Below are 9,270 nucleotides of genomic sequence, written 5' to 3'. Positions count from 1 at the left end.
AAAACTAGCAATGTCTGTTGTTCAGGTTTTGCTCTCATTATAAATAGGTCATCTTTGCATTGTTTTACGGCTTACGGCCACACCAGCCTGAAAACGCCCGATCTCATTTGACCTCGGAAGCTAAGCTCGTTTGGGCCTGGTTAGTACTTGGATGGGAGACCACCTGGGAATACCAGGTGCTGTAAGCCTATTAGATTTAATTATCAAGCTAAATAGGTTTGGGCCAGGTTAATACTTGTATGGGAGACAGCTTGGGAATACCAGGTGCTGTGTGACTTTTATAGTTGAGTTGCTGTTTACATTCAATTAGCAAGCTTAAATGTGTTCTGCAAAAAAACTAGCAATTTCTGTTGTTCAGGTTTTGCTCTTGTTATAATTAGATCATCTTTGCATTGTTTTATGGCTTACGGCCACACCAGCCTGAAAACGCCCGATTTCATTTGACCTAGGAAGCTAAATAGGTTTAGGCCAGGTTAATACTTGTATGGGAGACAGCTTGGGAATACCAGGTGCTGTGTGACTTTTATAGTTGAGTTGCTATTTACATTCAATTAGCAAGCTTAAAGGTGTTCTGCAAAAAAAACTAGCAATGTCTGTTGTTCAGGTTTTGCTCTCATTATAAATAGGTCATCTTTGCATTGTTTTACGGCTTACGGCCACACCAGCCTGAAAACGCCCGATCTCATTTGACCTCGGAAGCTAAGCTCGTTTGGGCCTGGTTAGTACTTGGATGGGAGACCACCTGGGAATACCAGGTGCTGTAAGCCTATTAGATTTAATTATCAAGCTAAATAGGTTTGGGCCAGGTTAATACTTGTATGGGAGACAGCTTGGGAATACCAGGTGCTGTGTGACTTTTATAGTTGAGTTGCTGTTTACATTCAATTAGCAAGCTTAAATGTGTTCTGCAAAAAAACTAGCAATTTCTGTTGTTCAGGTTTTGCTCTTGTTATAATTAGATAATCTTTGCATTGTTTTATGGCTTGCGGCCACACCAGCCTGAAAACGCCCGATCTCATTTGACCTCGGAAGCTAAATAGCTTTTGGCCAGGTTAATACTTGTATGGGGGACAGCTTGGGAATACCAGGTGCAGTGTGACTTTTATAGTTGAGTTGCTGTTTACATTCAATTAGCAAGCTTAAATGTGTTCTGCAAAAAACTAGCAATTTCTGTTGTTCAGGTTTTGCTCTTGTTATAATTAGATAATCTTTGCATTGTTTTATGGCTTACGGCCACACCAGCCTGAAAACGCCCGATTTCATTTGACCTAGGAAGCTAAATAGGTTTAGGCCAGGTTAATACTTATATGGGAGACAGCTTGGGAATACCAGGTGCTGTGTGACTTTTATAGTTGAGTTGCTATTTACATTCAATTAGCAAGCTTAAAGGTGTTCTGCAAAAAAAACTAGCAATGTCTGTTGTTCAGGTTTTGCTCTCATTATAAATAGGTCATCTTTGCATTGTTTTACGGCTTACGGCCACACCAGCCTGAAAACGCCCGATCTCATTTGACCTCGGAAGCTAAGCTCGTTTGGGCCTGGTTAGTACTTGGATGGGAGACCACCTGGGAATACCAGGTACTGTAAGCCTATTAGATTTAATTATCAAGCTTAAATGTGTTCTGCAAAAATCTAGCAATTTCTGTTGTTCAGGTTTTGCTCTTGTTATAATTAGATAATCTTTGCATTGTTTTATGGCTTACGGCCACACCAGCCTGAAAACGCCCGATCCTATTTGACCTAGGAAGCTAAATAGGTTTAGGCCAGGTTAATACTTGTATGGGAGACAGCTTGGGAATACCAGGTGCTGTGTGACTTTTATAGTTGAGTTGCTATTTACATTCAATTAGCAAGCTTAAAGGTGTTCTGCAAAAAAAACTAGCAATGTCTGTTGTTCAGGTTTTGCTCTCATTATAAATAGGTCATCTTTGCATTGTTTTACGGCTTACGGCCACACCAGCCTGAAAACGCCCGATCTCATTTGACCTCGGAAGCTAAGCTCGTTTGGGCCTGGTTAGTACTTGGATGGGAGACCACCTGGGAATACCAGGTGCTGTAAGCCTATTAGATTTAATTATCAAGCTAAATAGGTTTGGGCCAGGTTAATACTTGTATGGGAGACAGCTTGGGAATACCAGGTGCTGTGTGACTTTTATAGTTGAGTTGCTGTTTACATTCAATTAGCAAGCTTAAATGTGTTCTGCAAAAAACTAGCAATTTCTGTTGTTCAGGTTTTGCTCTTGTTATAATTAGATAATCTTTGCATTGTTTTATGGCTTACGGCCACACCAGCCTGAAAACGCCCGATTTCATTTGACCTAGGAAGCTAAATAGGTTTAGGCCAGGTTAATACTTGTATGGGAGACAGCTTGGGAATACCAGGTGCTGTGTGACTTTTATAGTTGAGTTGCTGTTTACATTCAATTAGCAAGCTTAAATGTGTTCTGCAAAAAAACTAGCAATTTCTGTTGTTCAGGTTTTGCTCTTGTTATAATTAGATAATCTTTGCATTGTTTTATGGCTTACGGCCACACCAGCCTGAAAACGCCCGATTTCATTTGACCTAGGAAGCTAAATAGGTTTAGGCCAGGTTAATACTTGTATGGGAGACAGCTTGGGAATACCAGGTGCTGTGTGACTTTTATAGTTGAGTTGCTATTTACATTCAATTAGCAAGCTTAAAGGTGTTCTGCAAAAAAAACTAGCAATGTCTGTTGTTCAGGTTTTGCTCTCATTATAAATAGGTCATCTTTGCATTGTTTTACGGCTTACGGCCACACCAGCCTGAAAACGCCCGATCTCATTTGACCTCGGAAGCTAAGCTCGTTTGGGCCTGGTTAGTACTTGGATGGGAGACCACCTGGGAATACCAGGTACTGTAAGCCTATTAGATTTAATTATCAAGCTTAAATGTGTTCTGCAAAAATCTAGCAATTTCTGTTGTTCAGGTTTTGCTCTTGTTATAATTAGATAATCTTTGCATTGTTTTATGGCTTACAGCCACACCAGCCTGAAAACGCCCGATCCTATTTGACCTAGGAAGCTAAATAGGTTTAGGCCAGGTTAATACTTGTATGGGAGACAGCTTGGGAATACCAGGTGCTGTGTGACTTTTATAGTTGAGTTGCTATTTACATTCAATTAGCAAGCTTAAAGGTGTTCTGCAAAAAAAACTAGCAATGTCTGTTGTTCAGGTTTTGCTCTCATTATAAATAGGTCATCTTTGCATTGTTTTATGGCTTACGGCCACACCAGCCTGAAAACGCCCGATCTCATTTGACCTCGGAAGCTAAGCTTGTTTGGGCCTGGTTAGTACTTGGATGGGAGACCACCTGGGAATACCAGGTGCTGTAAGCCTATTAGATTTAATTATCAAGCTAAATAGGTTTGGGCCAGGTTAATACTTGTATGGGAGACAGCTTGGGAATACCAGGTGCTGTGTGACTTTTATAGTTGAGTTGCTGTTTACATTCAATTAGCAAGCTTAAATGTGTTCTGCAAAAAAACTAGCAATTTCTGTTGTTCAGGTTTTGCTCTTGTTATAATTAGATAATCTTTGCATTGTTTTATGGCTTACGGCCACACCAGCCTGAAAACGCCCGATTTCATTTGACCTAGGAAGCTAAATAGGTTTAGGCCAGGTTAATACTTGTATGGGAGACAGCTTGGGAATACCAGGTGCTGTGTGACTTTTATAGTTGAGTTGCTATTTACATTCAATTAGCAAGCTTAAAGGTGTTCTGCAAAAAAAACTAGCAATGTCTGTTGTTCAGGTTTTGCTCTCATTATAAATAGGTCATCTTTGCATTGTTTTACGGCTTACGGCCACACCAGCCTGAAAACGCCCGATCTCATTTGACCTCGGAAGCTAAGCTCGTTTGGGCCTGGTTAGTACTTGGATGGGAGACCACCTGGGAATACCAGGTACTGTAAGCCTATTAGATTTAATTATCAAGCTTAAATGTGTTCTGCAAAAATCTAGCAATTTCTGTTGTTCAGGTTTTGCTCGTTATAATTAGATAATCTTTGCATTGTTTTATGGCTTACGGCCACACCAGCCTGAAAACGCCCGATCCTATTTGACCTAGGAAGCTAAATAGGTTTAGGCCAGGTTAATACTTGTATGGGAGACAGCTTGGGAATACCAGGTGCTGTGTGACTTTTATAGTTGAGTTGCTATTTACATTCAATTAGCAAGCTTAAAGGTGTTCTGCAAAAAAAACTAGCAATGTCTGTTGTTCAGGTTTTGCTCTCATTATAAATAGGTCATCTTTGCATTGTTTTACGGCTTACGGCCACACCAGCCTGAAAACGCCCGATCTCATTTGACCTCGGAAGCTAAGCTCGTTTGGGCCTGGTTAGTACTTGGATGGGAGACCACCTGGGAATACCAGGTGCTGTAAGCCTATTAGATTTAATTATCAAGCTAAATAGGTTTGGGCCAGGTTAATACTTGTATGGGAGACAGCTTGGGAATGCCAGGTGCTGTGTGACTTTTATAGTTGAGTTGCTGTTTACATTCAATTAGCAAGCTTAAATGTGTTCTGCAAAAAAACTAGCAATTTCTGTTGTTCAGGTTTTGCTCTTGTTATAATTAGATAATCTTTGCATTGTTTTATGGCTTACGGCCACACCAGCCTGAAAACGCCCGATTTCATTTGACCTAGGAAGCTAAATAGGTTTAGGCCAGGTTAATACTTGTATGGGAGACAGCTTGGGAATACCAGGTGCTGTGTGACTTTTATAGTTGAGTTGCTATTTACATTCAATTAGCAAGCTTAAAGGTGTTCTGCAAAAAAAACTAGCAATGTCTGTTGTTCAGGTTTTGCTCTCATTATAAATAGGTCATCTTTGCATTGTTTTACGGCTTACGGCCACACCAGCCTGAAAACGCCCGATCTCATTTGACCTCGGAAGCTAAGCTCGTTTGGGCCTGGTTAGTACTTGGATGGGAGACCACCTGGGAATACCAGGTGCTGTAAGCCTATTAGATTTAATTATCAAGCTAAATAGGTTTGGGCCAGGTTAATACTTGTATGGGAGACAGCTTGGGAATACCAGGTGCTGTGTGACTTTTATAGTTGAGTTGCTGTTTACATTCAATTAGCAAGCTTAAATGTGTTCTGCAAAAAAACTAGCAATTTCTGTTGTTCAGGTTTTGCTCTTGTTATAATTAGATAATCTTTGCATTGTTTTATGGCTTGCGGCCACACCAGCCTGAAAACGCCCGATCTCATTTGACCTCGGAAGCTAAATAGGTTTTGGCCAGGTTAATACTTGTATGGGGGACAGCTTGGGAATACCAGGTGCTGTGTGACTTTTATAGTTGAGTTGCTGTTTACATTCAATTAGCAAGCTTAAATGTGTTCTGCAAAAAAACTAGCAATTTCTGTTGTTCAGGTTTTGCTCTTGTTATAATTAGATAATCTTTGCATTGTTTTATGGCTTACGGCCACACCAGCCTGAAAACGCCCGATTTCATTTGACCTAGGAAGCTAAATAGGTTTAGGCCAGGTTAATACTTGTATGGGAGACAGCTTGGGAATACCAGGTGCTGTGTGACTTTTATAGTTGAGTTGCTGTTTACATTCAATTAGCAAGCTTAAATGTGTTCTGCAAAAAAACTAGCAATTTCTGTTGTTCAGGTTTTGCTCTTGTTATAATTAGATAATCTTTGCATTGTTTTATGGCTTACGGCCACACCAGCCTGAAAACGCCCGATTTCATTTGACCTAGGAAGCTAAATAGGTTTAGGCCAGGTTAATACTTGTATGGGAGACAGCTTGGGAATACCAGGTGCTGTGTGACTTTTATAGTTGAGTTGCTATTTACATTCAATTAGCAAGCTTAAAGGTGTTCTGCAAAAAAAACTAGCAATGTCTGTTGTTCAGGTTTTGCTCTCATTATAAATAGGTCATCTTTGCATTGTTTTACGGCTTACGGCCACACCAGCCTGAAAACGCCCGATCTCATTTGACCTCGGAAGCTAAGCTCGTTTGGGCCTGGTTAGTACTTGGATGGGAGACCACCTGGGAATACCAGGTGCTGTAAGCCTATTAGATTTAATTATCAAGCTAAATAGGTTTGGGCCAGGTTAATACTTGTATGGGAGACAGCTTGGGAATGCCAGGTGCTGTGTGACTTTTATAGTTGAGTTGCTGTTTACATTCAATTAGCAAGCTTAAATGTGTTCTGCAAAAAAACTAGCAATTTCTGTTGTTCAGGTTTTGCTCTTGTTATAATTAGATAATCTTTGCATTGTTTTATGGCTTACGGCCACACCAGCCTGAAAACGCCCGATTTCATTTGACCTAGGAAGCTAAATAGGTTTAGGCCAGGTTAATACTTGTATGGGAGACAGCTTGGGAATACCAGGTGCTGTGTGACTTTTATAGTTGAGTTGCTATTTACATTCAATTAGCAAGCTTAAAGGTGTTCTGCAAAAAAAACTAGCAATGTCTGTTGTTCAGGTTTTGCTCTCATTATAAATAGGTCATCTTTGCATTGTTTTACGGCTTACGGCCACACCAGCCTGAAAACGCCCGATCTCATTTGACCTCGGAAGCTAAGCTCGTTTGGGCCTGGTTAGTACTTGGATGGGAGACCACCTGGGAATACCAGGTGCTGTAAGCCTATTAGATTTAATTATCAAGCTAAATAGGTTTGGGCCAGGTTAATACTTGTATGGGAGACAGCTTGGGAATACCAGGTGCTGTGTGACTTTTATAGTTGAGTTGCTGTTTACATTCAATTAGCAAGCTTAAATGTGTTCTGCAAAAAAACTAGCAATTTCTGTTGTTCAGGTTTTGCTCTTGTTATAATTAGATAATCTTTGCATTGTTTTATGGCTTGCGGCCACACCAGCCTGAAAACGCCCGATCTCATTTGACCTCGGAAGCTAAATAGGTTTTGGCCAGGTTAATACTTGTATGGGGGACAGCTTGGGAATACCAGGTGCTGTGTGACTTTTATAGTTGAGTTGCTGTTTACATTCAATTAGCAAGCTTAAATGTGTTCTGCAAAAAAACTAGCAATTTCTGTTGTTCAGGTTTTGCTCTTGTTATAATTAGATAATCTTTGCATTGTTTTATGGCTTACGGCCACACCAGCCTGAAAACGCCCGATTTCATTTGACCTAGGAAGCTAAATAGGTTTAGGCCAGGTTAATACTTGTATGGGAGACAGCTTGGGAATACCAGGTGCTGTGTGACTTTTATAGTTGAGTTGCTGTTTACATTCAATTAGCAAGCTTAAATGTGTTCTGCAAAAAAACTAGCAATTTCTGTTGTTCAGGTTTTGCTCTTGTTATAATTAGATAATCTTTGCATTGTTTTATGGCTTACGGCCACACCAGCCTGAAAACGCCCGATTTCATTTGACCTAGGAAGCTAAATAGGTTTAGGCCAGGTTAATACTTGTATGGGAGACAGCTTGGGAATACCAGGTGCTGTGTGACTTTTATAGTTGAGTTGCTATTTACATTCAATTAGCAAGCTTAAAGGTGTTCTGCAAAAAAAACTAGCAATGTCTGTTGTTCAGGTTTTGCTCTCATTATAAATAGGTCATCTTTGCATTGTTTTACGGCTTACGGCCACACCAGCCTGAAAACGCCCGATCTCATTTGACCTCGGAAGCTAAGCTCGTTTGGGCCTGGTTAGTACTTGGATGGGAGACCACCTGGGAATACCAGGTACTGTAAGCCTATTAGATTTAATTATCAAGCTTAAATGTGTTCTGCAAAAATCTAGCAATTTCTGTTGTTCAGGTTTTGCTCTTGTTATAATTAGATAATCTTTGCATTGTTTTATGGCTTACAGCCACACCAGCCTGAAAACGCCCGATCCTATTTGACCTAGGAAGCTAAATAGGTTTAGGCCAGGTTAATACTTGTATGGGAGACAGCTTGGGAATACCAGGTGCTGTGTGACTTTTATAGTTGAGTTGCTATTTACATTCAATTAGCAAGCTTAAAGGTGTTCTGCAAAAAAAACTAGCAATGTCTGTTGTTCAGGTTTTGCTCTCATTATAAATAGGTCATCTTTGCATTGTTTTATGGCTTACGGCCACACCAGCCTGAAAACGCCCGATCTCATTTGACCTCGGAAGCTAAGCTTGTTTGGGCCTGGTTAGTACTTGGATGGGAGACCACCTGGGAATACCAGGTGCTGTAAGCCTATTAGATTTAATTATCAAGCTAAATAGGTTTGGGCCAGGTTAATACTTGTATGGGAGACAGCTTGGGAATACCAGGTGCTGTGTGACTTTTATAGTTGAGTTGCTGTTTACATTCAATTAGCAAGCTTAAATGTGTTCTGCAAAAAAACTAGCAATTTCTGTTGTTCAGGTTTTGCTCTTGTTATAATTAGATAATCTTTGCATTGTTTTATGGCTTACGGCCACACCAGCCTGAAAACGCCCGATTTCATTTGACCTAGGAAGCTAAATAGGTTTAGGCCAGGTTAATACTTGTATGGGAGACAGCTTGGGAATACCAGGTGCTGTGTGACTTTTATAGTTGAGTTGCTATTTACATTCAATTAGCAAGCTTAAAGGTGTTCTGCAAAAAAAACTAGCAATGTCTGTTGTTCAGGTTTTGCTCTCATTATAAATAGGTCATCTTTGCATTGTTTTACGGCTTACGGCCACACCAGCCTGAAAACGCCCGATCTCATTTGACCTCGGAAGCTAAGCTCGTTTGGGCCTGGTTAGTACTTGGATGGGAGACCACCTGGGAATACCAGGTACTGTAAGCCTATTAGATTTAATTATCAAGCTTAAATGTGTTCTGCAAAAATCTAGCAATTTCTGTTGTTCAGGTTTTGCTCTTGTTATAATTAGATAATCTTTGCATTGTTTTATGGCTTACGGCCACACCAGCCTGAAAACGCCCGATCCTATTTGACCTAGGAAGCTAAATAGGTTTAGGCCAGGTTAATACTTGTATGGGAGACAGCTTGGGAATACCAGGTGCTGTGTGACTTTTATAGTTGAGTTGCTATTTACATTCAATTAGCAAGCTTAAAGGTGTTCTGCAAAAAAAACTAGCAATGTCTGTTGTTCAGGTTTTGCTCTCATTATAAATAGGTCATCTTTGCATTGTTTTACGGCTTACGGCCACACCAGCCTGAAAACGCCCGATCTCATTTGACCTCGGAAGCTAAGCTCGTTTGGGCCTGGTTAGTACTTGGATGGGAGACCACCTGGGAATACCAGGTGCTGTAAGCCTATTAGATTTAATTATCAAGCTAAATAGGTTTGGGCCAGGTTAAT

General features: G+C 40.4%; 15 non-coding genes and 18 pseudogenes across 15 annotated transcripts; all 33 read left to right on the top strand.

The window, feature by feature from the left end:
- The first annotated feature begins 69 nt into the window (after positions 1-69).
- Positions 70-188, top strand: LOC143507885 (5S ribosomal RNA). Its single transcript, XR_013128991.1, has one exon. It is a non-coding gene; the product is annotated as a 5S ribosomal RNA (ribosomal RNA).
- A 214-nt stretch (positions 189-402) lies between these two features.
- LOC143507861 (5S ribosomal RNA) lies at positions 403-521 on the top strand (annotated as a pseudogene).
- Positions 522-648: 127 nt separating this feature from the next.
- Positions 649-767, top strand: LOC143507884 (5S ribosomal RNA). Its single transcript, XR_013128990.1, has one exon. It is a non-coding gene; the product is annotated as a 5S ribosomal RNA (ribosomal RNA).
- Positions 768-1,471: 704 nt separating this feature from the next.
- Positions 1,472-1,590, top strand: LOC143507910 (5S ribosomal RNA). The gene has a single exon (XR_013129015.1). It is a non-coding gene; the product is annotated as a 5S ribosomal RNA (ribosomal RNA).
- A 107-nt stretch (positions 1,591-1,697) lies between these two features.
- Positions 1,698-1,816, top strand: LOC143507817 (5S ribosomal RNA; annotated as a pseudogene).
- Positions 1,817-1,943: 127 nt separating this feature from the next.
- LOC143507882 (5S ribosomal RNA) lies at positions 1,944-2,062 on the top strand. Its single transcript, XR_013128989.1, has one exon. It is a non-coding gene; the product is annotated as a 5S ribosomal RNA (ribosomal RNA).
- A 213-nt stretch (positions 2,063-2,275) lies between these two features.
- Positions 2,276-2,394, top strand: LOC143507860 (5S ribosomal RNA; annotated as a pseudogene).
- Positions 2,395-2,520: 126 nt separating this feature from the next.
- Positions 2,521-2,639, top strand: LOC143507859 (5S ribosomal RNA; annotated as a pseudogene).
- A 127-nt stretch (positions 2,640-2,766) lies between these two features.
- On the top strand, positions 2,767-2,885 carry LOC143507908 (5S ribosomal RNA). Its single transcript, XR_013129014.1, has one exon. It is a non-coding gene; the product is annotated as a 5S ribosomal RNA (ribosomal RNA).
- A 107-nt stretch (positions 2,886-2,992) lies between these two features.
- LOC143507823 (5S ribosomal RNA) lies at positions 2,993-3,111 on the top strand (annotated as a pseudogene).
- Positions 3,112-3,238: 127 nt separating this feature from the next.
- LOC143507895 (5S ribosomal RNA) lies at positions 3,239-3,357 on the top strand. The gene has a single exon (XR_013129001.1). It is a non-coding gene; the product is annotated as a 5S ribosomal RNA (ribosomal RNA).
- A 214-nt stretch (positions 3,358-3,571) lies between these two features.
- Positions 3,572-3,690, top strand: LOC143507858 (5S ribosomal RNA; annotated as a pseudogene).
- A 127-nt stretch (positions 3,691-3,817) lies between these two features.
- LOC143507907 (5S ribosomal RNA) lies at positions 3,818-3,936 on the top strand. Its single transcript, XR_013129013.1, has one exon. It is a non-coding gene; the product is annotated as a 5S ribosomal RNA (ribosomal RNA).
- Positions 3,937-4,041: 105 nt separating this feature from the next.
- Positions 4,042-4,160, top strand: LOC143507816 (5S ribosomal RNA; annotated as a pseudogene).
- A 127-nt stretch (positions 4,161-4,287) lies between these two features.
- Positions 4,288-4,406, top strand: LOC143507881 (5S ribosomal RNA). Its single transcript, XR_013128988.1, has one exon. It is a non-coding gene; the product is annotated as a 5S ribosomal RNA (ribosomal RNA).
- A 214-nt stretch (positions 4,407-4,620) lies between these two features.
- Positions 4,621-4,739, top strand: LOC143507857 (5S ribosomal RNA; annotated as a pseudogene).
- A 127-nt stretch (positions 4,740-4,866) lies between these two features.
- On the top strand, positions 4,867-4,985 carry LOC143507880 (5S ribosomal RNA). Its single transcript, XR_013128987.1, has one exon. It is a non-coding gene; the product is annotated as a 5S ribosomal RNA (ribosomal RNA).
- Positions 4,986-5,199: 214 nt separating this feature from the next.
- LOC143507807 (5S ribosomal RNA) lies at positions 5,200-5,318 on the top strand (annotated as a pseudogene).
- A 126-nt stretch (positions 5,319-5,444) lies between these two features.
- On the top strand, positions 5,445-5,563 carry LOC143507856 (5S ribosomal RNA; annotated as a pseudogene).
- Positions 5,564-5,689: 126 nt separating this feature from the next.
- LOC143507855 (5S ribosomal RNA) lies at positions 5,690-5,808 on the top strand (annotated as a pseudogene).
- Positions 5,809-5,935: 127 nt separating this feature from the next.
- LOC143507879 (5S ribosomal RNA) lies at positions 5,936-6,054 on the top strand. Its single transcript, XR_013128986.1, has one exon. It is a non-coding gene; the product is annotated as a 5S ribosomal RNA (ribosomal RNA).
- Positions 6,055-6,268: 214 nt separating this feature from the next.
- LOC143507854 (5S ribosomal RNA) lies at positions 6,269-6,387 on the top strand (annotated as a pseudogene).
- A 127-nt stretch (positions 6,388-6,514) lies between these two features.
- On the top strand, positions 6,515-6,633 carry LOC143507878 (5S ribosomal RNA). Its single transcript, XR_013128985.1, has one exon. It is a non-coding gene; the product is annotated as a 5S ribosomal RNA (ribosomal RNA).
- Positions 6,634-6,847: 214 nt separating this feature from the next.
- Positions 6,848-6,966, top strand: LOC143507806 (5S ribosomal RNA; annotated as a pseudogene).
- Positions 6,967-7,092: 126 nt separating this feature from the next.
- On the top strand, positions 7,093-7,211 carry LOC143507852 (5S ribosomal RNA; annotated as a pseudogene).
- A 126-nt stretch (positions 7,212-7,337) lies between these two features.
- LOC143507851 (5S ribosomal RNA) lies at positions 7,338-7,456 on the top strand (annotated as a pseudogene).
- A 127-nt stretch (positions 7,457-7,583) lies between these two features.
- On the top strand, positions 7,584-7,702 carry LOC143507906 (5S ribosomal RNA). The gene has a single exon (XR_013129012.1). It is a non-coding gene; the product is annotated as a 5S ribosomal RNA (ribosomal RNA).
- A 107-nt stretch (positions 7,703-7,809) lies between these two features.
- Positions 7,810-7,928, top strand: LOC143507822 (5S ribosomal RNA; annotated as a pseudogene).
- A 127-nt stretch (positions 7,929-8,055) lies between these two features.
- Positions 8,056-8,174, top strand: LOC143507894 (5S ribosomal RNA). The gene has a single exon (XR_013129000.1). It is a non-coding gene; the product is annotated as a 5S ribosomal RNA (ribosomal RNA).
- A 214-nt stretch (positions 8,175-8,388) lies between these two features.
- LOC143507850 (5S ribosomal RNA) lies at positions 8,389-8,507 on the top strand (annotated as a pseudogene).
- A 127-nt stretch (positions 8,508-8,634) lies between these two features.
- On the top strand, positions 8,635-8,753 carry LOC143507905 (5S ribosomal RNA). Its single transcript, XR_013129011.1, has one exon. It is a non-coding gene; the product is annotated as a 5S ribosomal RNA (ribosomal RNA).
- Positions 8,754-8,860: 107 nt separating this feature from the next.
- Positions 8,861-8,979, top strand: LOC143507815 (5S ribosomal RNA; annotated as a pseudogene).
- A 127-nt stretch (positions 8,980-9,106) lies between these two features.
- Positions 9,107-9,225, top strand: LOC143507877 (5S ribosomal RNA). Its single transcript, XR_013128984.1, has one exon. It is a non-coding gene; the product is annotated as a 5S ribosomal RNA (ribosomal RNA).
- The last annotated feature ends 45 nt before the right edge of the window (positions 9,226-9,270 follow it).

Source organism: Brachyhypopomus gauderio, unplaced genomic scaffold, assembly GCF_052324685.1.
Source record: "Brachyhypopomus gauderio isolate BG-103 unplaced genomic scaffold, BGAUD_0.2 sc751, whole genome shotgun sequence".
NCBI classification, from domain to species: Eukaryota; Metazoa; Chordata; class Actinopteri; order Gymnotiformes; family Hypopomidae; genus Brachyhypopomus; species Brachyhypopomus gauderio.
The sequence above is the reverse complement of the archived record's forward strand: the minus strand, read 5'-3'. Positions and strand labels throughout refer to the sequence as shown.